This window comes from Phyllobates terribilis, unplaced genomic scaffold (genome assembly GCF_046119375.1).
Source record: "Phyllobates terribilis strain yellow unplaced genomic scaffold, ASM4611937v1 Scaffold_2__4_contigs__length_985480577, whole genome shotgun sequence".
Taxonomy (NCBI): domain Eukaryota; kingdom Metazoa; phylum Chordata; class Amphibia; order Anura; family Dendrobatidae; genus Phyllobates; species Phyllobates terribilis.
This window is the reverse complement of record NW_027362762.1, coordinates 456,064,381-456,078,442: the sequence shown is the minus strand read 5'-3', so window position 1 is coordinate 456,078,442 and position 14,062 is coordinate 456,064,381. Positions and strand designations below refer to the sequence as shown.

The 14,062-nt window shown below is 47.2% G+C and overlaps 1 long non-coding RNA gene across 2 annotated transcripts in view; it reads right to left on the bottom strand.

Moving 5' to 3' along the window:
• Positions 1-14,062, bottom strand: part of LOC141252816 (uncharacterized) — a 208,786-nt gene that overhangs the window by 155,505 nt on the left and 39,219 nt on the right. Inside the window, exon 1 of one of the 2 annotated variants that reach the window (XR_012314118.1) lies at positions 8,864-9,157. The exons of the other annotated variant lie outside the window; for it this stretch is intronic. This is a non-coding gene — a long non-coding RNA (uncharacterized lncRNA). Of the gene's footprint in view, positions 1-8,863; positions 9,158-14,062 lie in introns of those variants that run through there. 2 annotated transcript variants of the gene reach the window in all.

Sequence of the window (14,062 nt, the reverse complement as noted above, 5' to 3'; positions counted from 1 at the left end):
TACCGGCCACTGATATCTGGCTTTGCTACTTCATGTCCTAGCCAGAAAAGCCCGGAGGCTTAGAGGATCCCACCGGGTAACGGACGGAGTGGAGTCGGTCGCCACCCGTACCCTTAGTCTGTGTATAGCCAGAGGGAGACCCAGCCTTGTAACACGCACCACATACGGACAGGAGAGGACCTAGTGGGAAAGTCTAGGAACACTCTGGTGCAGGGGGTCCTAATTGATGCACCCGAACTACCCGGAGTGTGCTGAACCCCTTTCTGGTGGCCGCAGCGCGCCGTTAGGAGCAAGGAGAAGCCTTGCAGCTGACACCTAACAACGTGAGTAAAGCTTGGAAGACTGCATCCATTGCCTCCGGTCCCTTATTTTAGCGCAACACCACACCGCACCACCCACTGCGACCCCCCTGATCCGTCTTCTCTGCCCTGAGGCCCGCTCCGCTTGTGGGGAGTAGTACCATCTTCTGCTGCCACGACATCTCGCCTCAGAGGACTGCCGCAGCGCAGGTGGCGAATCACCAGGCACCACAGGTGGCAAAGTCATTACATCCACTCGATTACCACCGTCCCTCCTGGCCCTTATTTTTACTGTGACGACCCTGGGCACGGGCCGGGCCTAGGCCACGACTGCATCCACCGTACACCAGGAGGCCCAGTTCGAGTACCCCCCATCTCTCAGGGTAGGGCCAGCGAGCGGGAGCGAGGCGTCACATAACTTTTAGCAGGATTAATTACCACACTTGTCACAATAATCACATTGTGCATACCACTTCTATGTCAAAATATCTAAACACTGCCCACGGGGGCACTGGAAGAAGCTACTGGGCATGTGGACTCTCTTATCCTGATTTTGGACTGACTAAGTAAATGGTGCATTTATACCTTGAATACCTATACTGAATTTACATGCTGCTATCTGTATTTATGGGCTCTCTGAACAGGCTCACCTTGAGGCTACTCCATAGGATTGAATTCATAACTACGTTGCCACTTGCACTTTAGACTGATCCTGAACAGAGAAGTCATCTCTCATAAGTACTCAGACATTCATAAATTTATGTATACTCCCACATAGTCTTTTCTAGCTGAGAGATTCCTTTCTTATTTTTAACTGTGATTTTTTATGTATTTATCTTCAATAAAAATATTTTTTAATCTCCTGAAGCATATGTCTCTTCATAACCTGAGGTTATTTCTCTCAGGCAGTGTTTAGATATTACCAGGATTAGCAAATGTACCTCATTATCTTTAGTTGCAATATGGAGTTAGTTTTCTGGTCACTTTGCTGTCTTCCTATATTTTGCAGTGAAGGTGGCTTATTTTACACACATTTAAAGGGAATGTGTCATCAGAAAATGATCCATTGTTTAAATCGGGTTTTTAGGGTAATTGTATTTTTTTAAAAACATTTTGTCAATGTTTTTTTTTTTTTTTTTAATAATCCCAATCTGTATTGAAAAAAAGCAATTATCACAGTGGCCACTGTGGCATTTTTAGACTGGTACTTCCTGTCCTTTTAGGAGGCTGTTTATCAACAGAGGCAGGGTTGCAATAAGTGATAACATCTTTATCCATCATTAGCAATGGGCGATGTCGCAATAGGAGATGTCACAGCTGAATCTGCAAACCCATTCCCCACCCCTTCACAATGACCTTTGCACACTCAGATGCTTCAGAAGAACAAAAGTAGCGTCACAATATGTTCATTCTCATTTTTATTTTTAGCAAAGATTGTGATATAGCAAAAAAAAAAAAAACATTTAAAGCAAAAACCTTATTTAAAAATAAGGCCGTTCTCTGATGACTCATTCCCTTTAAGTTTTGCAATATATAAGGAGCACTCAGTTTACATCTGTTCTTCCTTAAAAAAAAATTGATTTAACCATAAAAATATTTTTCTCAAAAGGTGTCTGTAGCCTTTAAAGATGCTCGTCATGATAGGAAAGATATTAAAAATCATTCAGTAGATTTGTAAATGTGTCATTTACCAATGTACTTGCTTTAATTTAAAGGCATGCCCTTCTTTAATGACCACCCCTCTATTTTAAAGGGTTATTTCCCCAAAAAAGCAAGTTATCTCCTATCCCCAGAATAGAGTATACCTTGAAAAACGCTGGAAGTCCAAACATTAGTGATCGAGGCAATGGAGTCCCAAGAATGGGGCTCTGCAGACCCAGTAACAATAAATGAAGTAGAGACCAAGTATCTGCACCTCTGCTCCATTCAGGATGGGGCTGAAGATCCCCATTCTCAGGGCTGCCCAGTGGTTGGACTCCCAGTGATCTAGAGATTGAGGCAATGGAATTCCTGAGAATGGGGATCTGCAGACCCATCTCGAATAGAGCGGAGGTATGTGCAGCGCCCCGAGGGTTTGGTTGCTACAGGGATATTCCACTCCCGGGTAAGGATGGAGTATGGACCAGGGCTCAGTCAGCTGCATACACCACACACACCCCATTTCCGGGGGACAGCTCGACGGTGCTCATATATATATATATATATATATATATATATATATATATATATATATATATATATATATATATATAGGCACAACTGACCATGTCCCTGGCTGGAGTGGGGGGGGGGGGGGAGGAAAACTCAGTGATGTAGGAGCAGAAGGGGACGGTTTCTGGAGCATAGGAAGGAGCTCATTGGTTGCAGGTCACCTGAGCTCAGACACAGAGAAGCAGATAAAAAGGTGGGACCATCTTAGGAGGGAGTTCAGTTCAGTGTTCTGTGAGAGGAGAAGGCAGGGAGCAGAGCTGCTGCATGGGCTCTGCTCCCTGGGCAGGCCTAGCACAGAGGCCGGAGCCTGAAAGAAGAGGAGAGGGAGAAGGATGGAAGAAAGGTGGAGAGAAAGAGGAGTAGAAACGCTCCAGAAACAAGAAGGCAGAAGGGACCCTAAGAACCCACGAGATATCGGGTGAAGGGTCAGGCAGAATAAGGGTACCGGATTCCCAAGTTGGTGGAGGTAAATTATCCCTCAGCCAAAGACCGGAGGTCGTGATCATCTATTGGTGCGACCCCCTGCTACACACGCTAGGAAGGCACCACATAGGGTCAGGGAAACCGGCGACAGGTTTCACCAAGAGAAGGCCCGAGGCAGCTGGACAGAAGTGTGGTCACTGGTGGGGCAAGAGAGGCCAGAGAAAGGACAGAAGGGGGTCCTGTGCCATACTCCTGAATTGCCTGGGGGTTGACCGAGCTCCTCACCTGGTGGACGCAGCACGGCTTGGGCAGTCATTCCCTGCAGAAGTGACTCGGATAACAACTGTGAGTAAAAGACCCTGGACTGCATCACTGACTCTGTGTGATTTATGCTGCGCCTGCACCATCACCCCCAGCATCCCTACACGCTGCCCTGAGGCTACACTCTTCCCGTGGGGAGTTATACTATCTCTGCTGCGCGCACCATCAGCCTCAGTGGACTGCCTTGCAGCGGCAGTCCTCCCTGACCGCAATCCACGGGTGGCGTAGTCGGACATTGCAAACCATATAAATAGACTGCCACAGCATTTGGTCTGACCACCCTGAGCCACGGGACCGGGTTGCCACTACTACCCCCATCATCACACTGAAGCCCGGTTCCGGGTACCCCACGGCCCAGGGGGTGAGTCATATGCATGCTCATCCTCCACTCCATTCATTGTCTATGGGACTGTTGAAGTAAGCTGAGTAGTGATGAGTGAGCATGCTCGGTACTCGAGATTTACGAGCATGCTCGGGTGTTTTCCGAGTATCTTCAGCGTGCTCGGGTGTTATGTTTTAATCACTCCGTGCTCATGATTTGCGACTGTTTGACAGCTTTTAATACATGTGAGGATTGCTTGTTTCTTAGGCATTCCTCAAATGTATTAAAGCTGTCAAACAGTCGCAAATCATGAGCACGGAGTGACTAAAACATAACACCCGAGCACGCTGAAGATACTCGGCAAGCACCCGAGCATGCTCGCCGAAAAGGTTAACAGAACATACTCGCTCATCACTAAAGCTGAGCACTGTGCTCAGTTTTCTCCTAGTAATAATAAATGAAATTGAAGCCAAGCATACGCACCTCTGCTCCATTCAGGTGGAGCTACAGATCCCTATTCTCAGGTCCTGCCAAGTGGGTGGACCCCCAGTGATCAGCAAGGCTTTTTACTCAAATATTATACAAAGGAGGAACTTCATAAAATCATGAAGCCCTTTGACCAGACCAGTTGGTATCTACTGGAAGACTTAAGTGGAACATTGGGGAAGTTAAAAATAATTGATCCGAATGTGTTGGGTGAAAAGGGGGGAGAAATACAGGTGGAGAGAACATTGTATAGAGATTAAATAAGGACTTGCAACATCCAAGGGGTTACATTGGTTAAGAGAACGATAAGATAGGAGTGAACACTGGAATTAAAATTGTATAACCTGCATGCCAGAGTAGAAGGAGGGTAATTGCGAAATTATAGGGTTTTTTGTTTTGTTTTCTTTCTTGTGTTTACTTGTGTTTGTATGTGTGTCCTTTCAATTTGAAAATGGAAGATGAGAAACTAAATCTGAGAATTGTAAACTAAACTAAATGTACATAATTTTATTGTACAGGGTGGGCCATTTATATGGATACACCTAAATTAAATGGGAATGATAGGTGATATCAACTTCCTGTTTGTGGCACATTAGTATATGGGAGGGGGAAAACTTTTCCAGATGGGTGGTGACCATGGTGGCCATTTTGAAGATGGACATTTTGGATCCAACTTTATTTTTTTCAATGGGAAGAGGGTCATGTGACACATCAAACTTATTGAGAATTTCATAGAAAAACAATGGTGTGCTTGGTTTTAACATAACTTTATTCTTTCATTCGTTTTTTACAAGTTTATGACCACTTATAAAATGTGTTCAAAGTGCTGCCCATTGTGTTGGATTGTCAATGCAACCCTCTTCTTCCACTCTTGACACACTGATAGCAACACCGCAGAAGAAATGCTAGCACAGGCTTCCAGTATCCATTGTTTCAGATGATGCACATCTCGTATCTTGATGGTATGGTGTGGTATATGGGGTACAAAGATAGTGGGGCCATTCTTCATCAATGGAAACCTCAATGCCACTGGATATCTGATATTGCTACATGATGATGTGTTGCCCTCTTTATGCACTGAAGATGGCACGTTCCCTGAGTTTTTCCAACAAGATGGTGCACCACCACATTATGGGTGTCAGGTCCGAGCATTCCTACATGAACAGTTTCCTGGAAAGTGGATTGGTCGTCATGGGCCGGTTGAATGGCCACCAAGGTCTCCCGATATGACCCCCTTGGCCTTTTATCTTTGGGGTCATCTGAAGGCAATTGTCTATGCTGTGAAGATATGAGATGTGCAGCATCAGAAACAACGGATAGTGGAAGCCTGTGCTAGCATTTCTTCTGCGGTGTTGCTATCAGTGTGTCAAGAGTGGGAGAAGAGGGTTGCATTGACAATCCAACACAATGGGCAGCACTTTGAACACATTTTATAAGTGGTCATAAACTTGTAAAAAACTCATGAAAGAATAAAGTTATGTTAAAACCAAGCACACCATTGTTTTTCTATGAAATTCTCAATAAGTTTGATGTGTCACATGACCCTCTTCCCATTGAAAAAAATAAAGTTGGATCCAAAATGGCAGACTTAAAAATGGCCGCCATGGTCACCACCCATCTGGAAAAGTTTTCCCCTTCCCATATACTAATGTGCCACAAACTGGAAGTTGATGTCACCAACCATTCCCATTTAATTTAGGTGTATCCATATAAATGGCCCACCCTGTATAATTACAGATGTTAAATATTAATAAAAAGTATTGTTAAAAAAACTTGTACATATTGTATATATTACATATACTAACAGTATTTTTATATTACAGCCGAACTACTGTTCTCGTGCTATCACTTTCATCACTGACATTGGCCACTCCTGTACAGGTTTTTTACTTACTTAACCAGTTTGGCAAGGTATGGCATAGGTGTGGGTTTGCTGACCTACAACCCACACAGTCACATGGGCATAGAACCAACCTGTACTGTAGAGCAGAGCCAGGTATGATCACAGCAGGGTGTGGGTATTTAGAAATGTTTAACCTACAGTTGGAAGATAAAGTATGAATTAAAATGCTTACGAATACATTTAGGACTCTAGAAAATGTTAACTCGGTTTAAACCCTGCAGCCTGAAATTCGCGACAATAGGGAACAGGAACTAAAGTGAAGCCCTTGGGCCAATTGGGCACTGATGCGATTAGAAGGCGGAGGATTATAATATACAATCTCCTCCAAAAAACAAATGAGAAATGAAAGTTTAACATTTACTTTTCAGATGCTATAAATTAAAACAGGAAAGTGTACAAGAGTTACTCGGCAGGATAGAAGAAAAAAAGTGATTCAGAAAAAGGGGTGTGGGACAGGCAGCTGAACTCTGTTCTGTTGGCTGTTATCTTGTCAGATTTTCATAGGATTTCCATGCTTCTCATTAAACATTCACAAGATCGTATCACATGAGAAGTAAGCCAAGAACTATTGCAGTGCCAGATCAGTAGAAAGCTGGCTCCAGAAACTGAAGACGCAGCTAGAATGTGTGCACGGGCATATGATGCCCAAACTGGAGGACATACTTCATATATAGTAAAGTAACTATTCACTGGTCATTTCTGGTGTCTCTTTAGCCAGATGGCCTTATAAATCGTAGCACACAAACTGTCCGCGGCTCTCCCAACCCGAGCATGACATTTTCATGTATTTCTGTGGAGCTGTCACACTCGGGTCGAGAGAGACACGGCCAGTTTGTGCGCTGCATTCCGATCTCACTCGTATTTGTCTGACTGCATCCTTAGACTTGTTTCCATTACCAATCATTTGCCATTTTCTGGTGTCAATTTATTGAGTTGACAAACAAAAATGGATGGGATTTAAATTGATTCTAAATCTATTGATGTATATGGTAATGATTCTCAAGGGTCAGTTCAAAAGATATAATGACTTAAAGCGCACAATTTGTTGCATCTTAATGGTTACTTCATGCTCTCTTTTTTAAGCGCACCTGTCAGCAGGATTGTGCTCAGTAAACTACATACACTGACATTACACTGATTAAAATTATACCTTGGTTGATGAAATCCGTCCTGTGGTTCTTGTGTAATCTTACTTTCAGTTTGGAGATAATGATATGCTCGTGCTTCGGGGTGGGACTGTGGGGTGGGCTCTATCTGGCGCTCTGCTTACATATTCATCTGTCTGCTCTTATGACATCTCACTGTGCCTTCACTGCCCTGCCTCCTATTTTACATAATGTATCTAGTAGTGCGGGGCTAGATAAAATAGGAGGCAGGTCACTGAAGGCAGAGAGCTGTAATAAGAGCATACAGATGAATATGTAAGCAGAGCACCAGATAGAGCGCCCCCACTGGCCACCCCGAAGCATGAGCAGGGCTGGTTTTAGACAAAGTGGAGCCCTAGGCAAAAGTTTAAAGTGGGGCATTAAATGCTCACATATTGCACCATCACACAGAAATATTTCGGTTGCATTTACATGCGCTGAGTTCAGACCGTTAAACGAGCGCGATTGACAATATTGAAGTCGTTCGGTGCCTGTTTCCCGGCCTCTTTACACCGGCTGAGGAAGAATGATGGGGACAGAACGATCACTAATAGATCAATCTGTCCCCATACAGTATCATGTTATCAGCAGATTACAACGGCGATGTGCAGCTGAGAACAAGGATTTGTGTTCAGGTATAAACAAGCCAATCACTCTATGAATAGGCAGCATTGGGCTCGTTTAGTATAATGCACCCCATAGTCTTCCATATAATATAATGCAACCTATAGTCCTCCATACAGTATTATGCACTTCCCATAGTCCTTCATATAGTATAATGCACTCCCCATAGTACTCCATACAGTATAATGGACCCCCATAGTCCTCCATACAGAATAATGGGCCCCACATCGTCCTCCATAAAGTATAATGCACCCTATAGTCCTCCATACAGTGTAATGCAGCCCCCATATAGTACATACAGTATAATACACAGCCTATAGTCCTTCATAGAGTATAATGCCACCCCCACAGAGTACATAGTATAATGTAGCCTCCATACAGTATAATGCTGCTCCATATAATAAAATGTAGCCCCCATATAGTATAATGTATGCCCATATAATATAATGTAGCCCCATATAGTATAATGCAGCCTCCCCATCTATTATAATGCATGCGCATGGAATGTAGCCCCCATATAGTATATTGCAGCCCCCCATCTAGTATAATGGATGCCCATATAATATAATGTAACCCCATCTAGTATAATGCATGCCCATATAATATAATGTAACCCCATCTAGTATAATGCATGCTCATGTAATATAATGTAACCTCATCTAGTAAAATGCATGCTCATGTAATATAATGTAGCCCCATCTAGTATAATGCAGCCCCCCATACAGTATAATGCAGGCCCGTAATATAATGTAGCTCCCATATAGTATAATGCAGGCCCATATAATATAATGTAGCCCCATATAGTATAATGCAACCACCCCCCCATACACTATAATGTAGCCCCCATATAGTATAATGCAGCCACAGCCCCATACAGTATAATGCAAACCCATATAATATTATGGGGGCTACATTTAGTATAATGCAGCCACCATACAGTATAATGCAGCCCCATATAGTATAATGCAGCACCATATGCCCCCATATAGTATTATGCAGCACCATATGCCCCCATATAGTATAATGCAGCACCATATGCCCCCTGTAAAGCGGCGGTGTTCACACCGTGCAGTAACTGAGGCAGTGACCCAAGCAAGTCCAACATAAACAGCTTTATTCAGCAACTCACGGGTAAACAGGACAGTCCTCCGTTTCGCAGCCGGGTTAACACAAGCCTTTAAACAACGGTTGCCGTGGGCAACGGCCGCGCCGCTCAGAGCCTGACAGGTGCAGAAGCTTCCCAGGCGTGGGTTCAGCCACACTCAATCCTGCTGAGCTTTCCTTCTATGCTTCTAGCAGGTTCCAACACTGAACAACACTAATTCTTAGTGCAGGGATTTTAAAGGACCTGTGGCAAGAGCCACTGGAAAACCCGGGTTGGAGGGAGGAGGCCGCTCCACTGCCTCCTGTGACCTCCTCCAAGAAATGAAGGCCCTGCCGGGTTTTACTTAATCTGCCTTAGCCAGGTAGTCTGACCAGGTCATTGCTCACCTTCATTCCTGCATTGCAGCCGCAGCTGTGTCTGTGACTGCAATGCACTACAATGGATTTAATAGGTCTCTGTACACATTCTGGGGGATATATAACGTCCCTCGTATACGATCCCGGTCACTGCCTCACATATCCCCCCCTCTGTTCAAACTTGTGGGGTTGAACATTTGCCACCATACAGGGTGCCCGGGACAGGGCATCCGCGTTTGCTTGCAACTTCCCAGGGCGATGTTCTACAGAGAAACTGAAATTTTGCAGTGACAGGAACCACCTGGTGACTCATACATTCCTCTCCTTGGCATGCCTCATCCATATCAACGGTGAATGGTCCGTCACCAAGCAGAACTGACACCCGAGTAAATAATAACGTAGTGATTCCAAGGCCCACTTAATAGCCAAACACTCCTTCTCTACCACGCTATAGTTTTTCTCTGACGGGACAAGTTTTCTACTTAAGTAGGTGACCGGGTGCTCTTCACCATCCACTTTTTGTGACAATACCGCCCCTAGGCCTACCTCCGAGGCATCTGTCTGTACAATGAAGGTTTCCTTGAAGTTGGGGCTGATGAGGACCGGCTGTCCACACAGAGCCAAGTTCATGGACTGAAAAGCTTCTTCTGCCTGAGGGTTCCACCGAACCATTACCGATTTTTTTCCTTTCAAGAGATCTATCAGGGCCGCCGTTCGCCCAGCAAAATTAGGCATAAACCGGCGGTAATACCCAAGGATGCCAAGGAACGCCCTCACCTGTTTTGTACTTGATGGTTTAGGCCAGTTTTTTATAGCTTCAACTTTATTGATTTGGGGCTTGATAGCTCCTCGGCCTATCACATACCCCAAATATCGGGCTTCCTCTAGCCCTATCGCACATTTTTTGGGGTTTGCCGTTAACCCCGCGGCTCTGAGAGAATCCAGCACCACTTGTACCTGTGATAGGTGCGTATGCCAGTCGGTGCTAAAGATGATAATATCATCTAGATACGCGGACGCGTACTCCTGATGAGGCTTGAGCACTATGTCCCCATGTAACCCAAAAGGTAAGACCACATAGTGGTATAGACCCTCCGGAGTTACGAAGGCGGTCTTTTCCTTCGCCAAATCTGTGAGAGGTACCTGCCAGTAACCCTTGGTGAGATCGAGCGTGGTAAAGTACTGGGCCTACCCCAGTCTCTCAATCAGCTCGTCCACCCTGGGCATTGGATAAAGGTCAAACTTTGACACTTCATTCAATTTTCGGAAATCGTTACAGAAGCGTAACGATTCATCTGGTTTCGGAATAAGTACGATGGGGCTAGCCCACTCACTCCATGATTCCTCTATGACACCTAACTGAAGCATTTGTTTTACCTCAGCCGTGATGGCTTGCCTCCGTGCTTCGGGTACCCGTTACAGTCTTTTTCGCACCCTTACCCCAGGTTCGGTGACAATGTCATGTTGGATAACCGTAGTCCTACCTGGTAGCTCTGAGAACACGTCTGTATTGTGCTGCACCAGCGAGTGAGCCTCCAGTCGCTGCTGTTTAGTGAGGGCATCACTTATCCTGACCTCCCCCTCGGTTGCTTCCCTGGCTGAAGGTAGAAAATTCTCTGGTGATATGCCCGGGGTGACGTCTGTAACTAAACACTCTCGATCTTTCCAAGGCTTTAGCAGGTTTACATGATAAAGCTGCTCAGGTTTCCTCCTTCCGAGCTGATACACCTGGTAATTTACCTCCCCCACTTTTTCCCGAATCTCATATGGCCCTTGCCACTTGGCCATGAGCTTACTCTTGGCTGTGGGTACCAGTACTAACACCCGATCGCCCTTGTTAAAAGACCTGACTCTGGCTCTTTTATTATATGTGCGCCTCTGGGCTGCCTGGGCATCTAACAGATGTTCTTTCACGATGGGCATGACAGCCGCGATCCGGTCCTGTATACTAGCCACGTGTTCAATTATACTCCTATGTGGAGTCGGCTCTTGTTCCCATGTCTCTTTGGCTACATCCAACAGACCCCTAGGGTGTCTGCCGTACAATAATTCAAAGGGAGAGAACACTGTGGAAGCTTGGGGTACCTCACGGACGGCGAACATCAAATAGGGTAGCAACATGTCCCAATCCCTTCCGTCCTTAGAAACCACCTTTTCTAACATGGACTTGAGGGTTTTATTGAACCGTTCTACTAGCCCGTCGGTTTGAGGGTGGTACACCGAGGTGTGCAATTGTTTCATTTTTAGCAATTTGCACAGTTCCCTTGTCACTTTGGACATAAAAGGGGTCCCCTGATCCGTCAGGATCTCCTTAGGTAGTCCAAGGCGACTGAACATGGCAAACAGCTCCCGTGCAATCAGTTTTGCCGAGGTATGGCGTAGTGGTATAGCCTCCGGGTACCGGGTGGCATAGTCGACGACCACCAGTATATGTTGGTGGCCACGGGCGGATTTTACAATGGGCCCTACAAAATCCATTGCAATCCGTTCAAAGGGTACCTCTATCACTGGCAGGGGTACCAATGGGCTACAGAAACTTGCGGTGGGTGAGGTCAACTGACATTCGGGGCAGGATTCGCAGTACCTTTTGACCTCCGCGTAAACCCCAGGCCAAAAGAACCGCTGCAAGATACGCTCTTGTGTTTTGTTTTTTTTACCCCTAAGTGTCCACCCAGCAAGTGTGTGTGTGCCAAATCTAGAACCACCCGACGGTACGACTGAGGTACTACCAACTGTTCCACGACCTCGTCCCTGATATTATCTATCCTATAGAGCAACTCACCGTTGACTACCATGCGTGGAAATACAGTATCTGCATTGGGCTATGCCGTTTACCTCTACCACCCTTTCCCGCGCCTGAGTCAGGGTGGGATCCTGTAGCTGAGCCGTACCCGGGACACTTCCAGCTCGGGGATCGATGGGGTCTCCTCGACCTCTCCTGCCAGCACCTCTAAGGGAAACCTATCTGGGTCTCACTCTGTCCCTAGGTTGGACACCCCTACGGCAGGTTCGTCGGGTACAGCGTCTGTAATACATTTTACCGGGGGATAGTGGATTTTGTTTTTCCACAGAGTCCAGAACAGAGGCAAGTCTCTTTCCAACACAGTCCCATAGGGAAGAGTTTTTACCACTCCCACCACATATTTTATGTCTCCACATGGCGTGGACAAAACTACCTCCGCAGTTGGGTACTCTCGGAGGTCCCCATGGATACACACACCCCGACTGGTCGTCCACTGGGGTTGTCTCCTGCCACCAGCGACCCATGTACCAGAGTCACGAGGCTCCCTGAGTCCAGGAGGGCCTCCGTGGGGTACCCATTAACCAGTACCTGGCATAGTTGGAGTTCACTGTCCCGGGGGATCGGCGCTCGCTGTGCAGACGGTCTGGGCATACATTGAGACCTGGTGGCTATATCCGCAGTCCATGGGTTCCGTAGTCAGGCAACAATTAGCAACCACATGTCCCGGCCCCTGACACCGCCAGCACCTAAGGGTGGAGGTACTGTTAGGTCTTATGACAGTTTGGGAGGGAATCGGTCTCCTGCCACTCTCCCTCCGAGGTTCCCCTTCAACATGGGTACGGTGCTGACTGTCTTCAGCAAAGGGACGCGACCCCTTTCCCGACTCCTGGGATGGCAGGTATCGGCATTACAGCCGCGAGGGGGCAGAGTCCCGGATAAAGTCCTGAGTGGCCGAGTAGCGCTCGATCAGGCTGACCACCTGGTCGAGTGTGCCGTGGTCCCCTTGCCCCACCCAATGTTGGATAGCGGCTGGCAGAGTCCTCACCAGCCGGTTAACCACCACCCTCTCCACCATCTGCGCTGGAGACAAAGTCTCAGGCTGGAGCCACCTCTTTACCAGCTGCAGGAGGTCATAAGCCTGAGACCGGGCGGGTCTGGTCTTCACATAGGCCCACGAAAACACACGTTGAGCCCTCACGTATGTATTGACCCCCAGCCGGGCAAGGATCTCACCTTTGAGCCTCTGATAGTCCTGGGCGTCCTCTCGACTGAGGTCGAAGTAGGCCTTTTGGGCATCGCCGACCAGAAACGGAGCCACCACTTCTGCCCACTGGCCGGTCGGTAGGTTTTCCCGCTCCGCTGTGCGCTCATAAATGGTCAGGAAGGCCGTCGTCCTCCGGTCCCATCTTCCTCAACTCTGAGCGAACCTTGTCCCGGGCCTCTCGACGTTCCAGGGCTGATGCCATCGGTGTCTCCCGCAGGGCAGCAATCTGTTGCAGCAACAGTTTGTTTGTTTTTTGCTGCTGCTGGTACAATAGCTGTTGCTGCTGATTACGCTGCTGCTCCCGCTCCTGCTGTTGCCGCTGGAGACTCTGTTGCTCCTCCTGCTGTTGCCGCTGAGACTGCAGCAGCTGCTGCTGGGCGAGTGTCAGCTGCTTTAATAGTTCGTCCATTTTGTCCACGGGGTGGAACTGAAAGGTGGCAGGCCGGATTGTGGTCATGCAGCTGCCGGTGAGGTATGCCTCAGTCGCAATGCCCGCAATCTCCACCAAGCTGTAAGGCGATGGTGTTCACACCGTGCGGTAACTGAGGCAGTGACCCAAACAAGTCCAACATAAACAGCTTTATTCAGCAACTCACGGGTAAACAGGACAGTCTGCCAGTTCGCAGCCGGGTTAACACAAGTCTTTAAACAACGGTTGCCGTGGGCAACAGCCGCGCCGGGCCGCTCAGAGCCTGACAGGTGCAGAGGCTTCCCAGGCGTGGGTTCAGCCACACTCAATCCTGCTGAGCTTTCCTGCTGTGCTCCTAGTGTGACGCCTCTCAAGCCCTGCCCTGGGAAGATGGGGTACTCGGAGCCGGGTCAGATGTTGAGAAGGGGGATGCAGTCGTGGCCTTGACCCG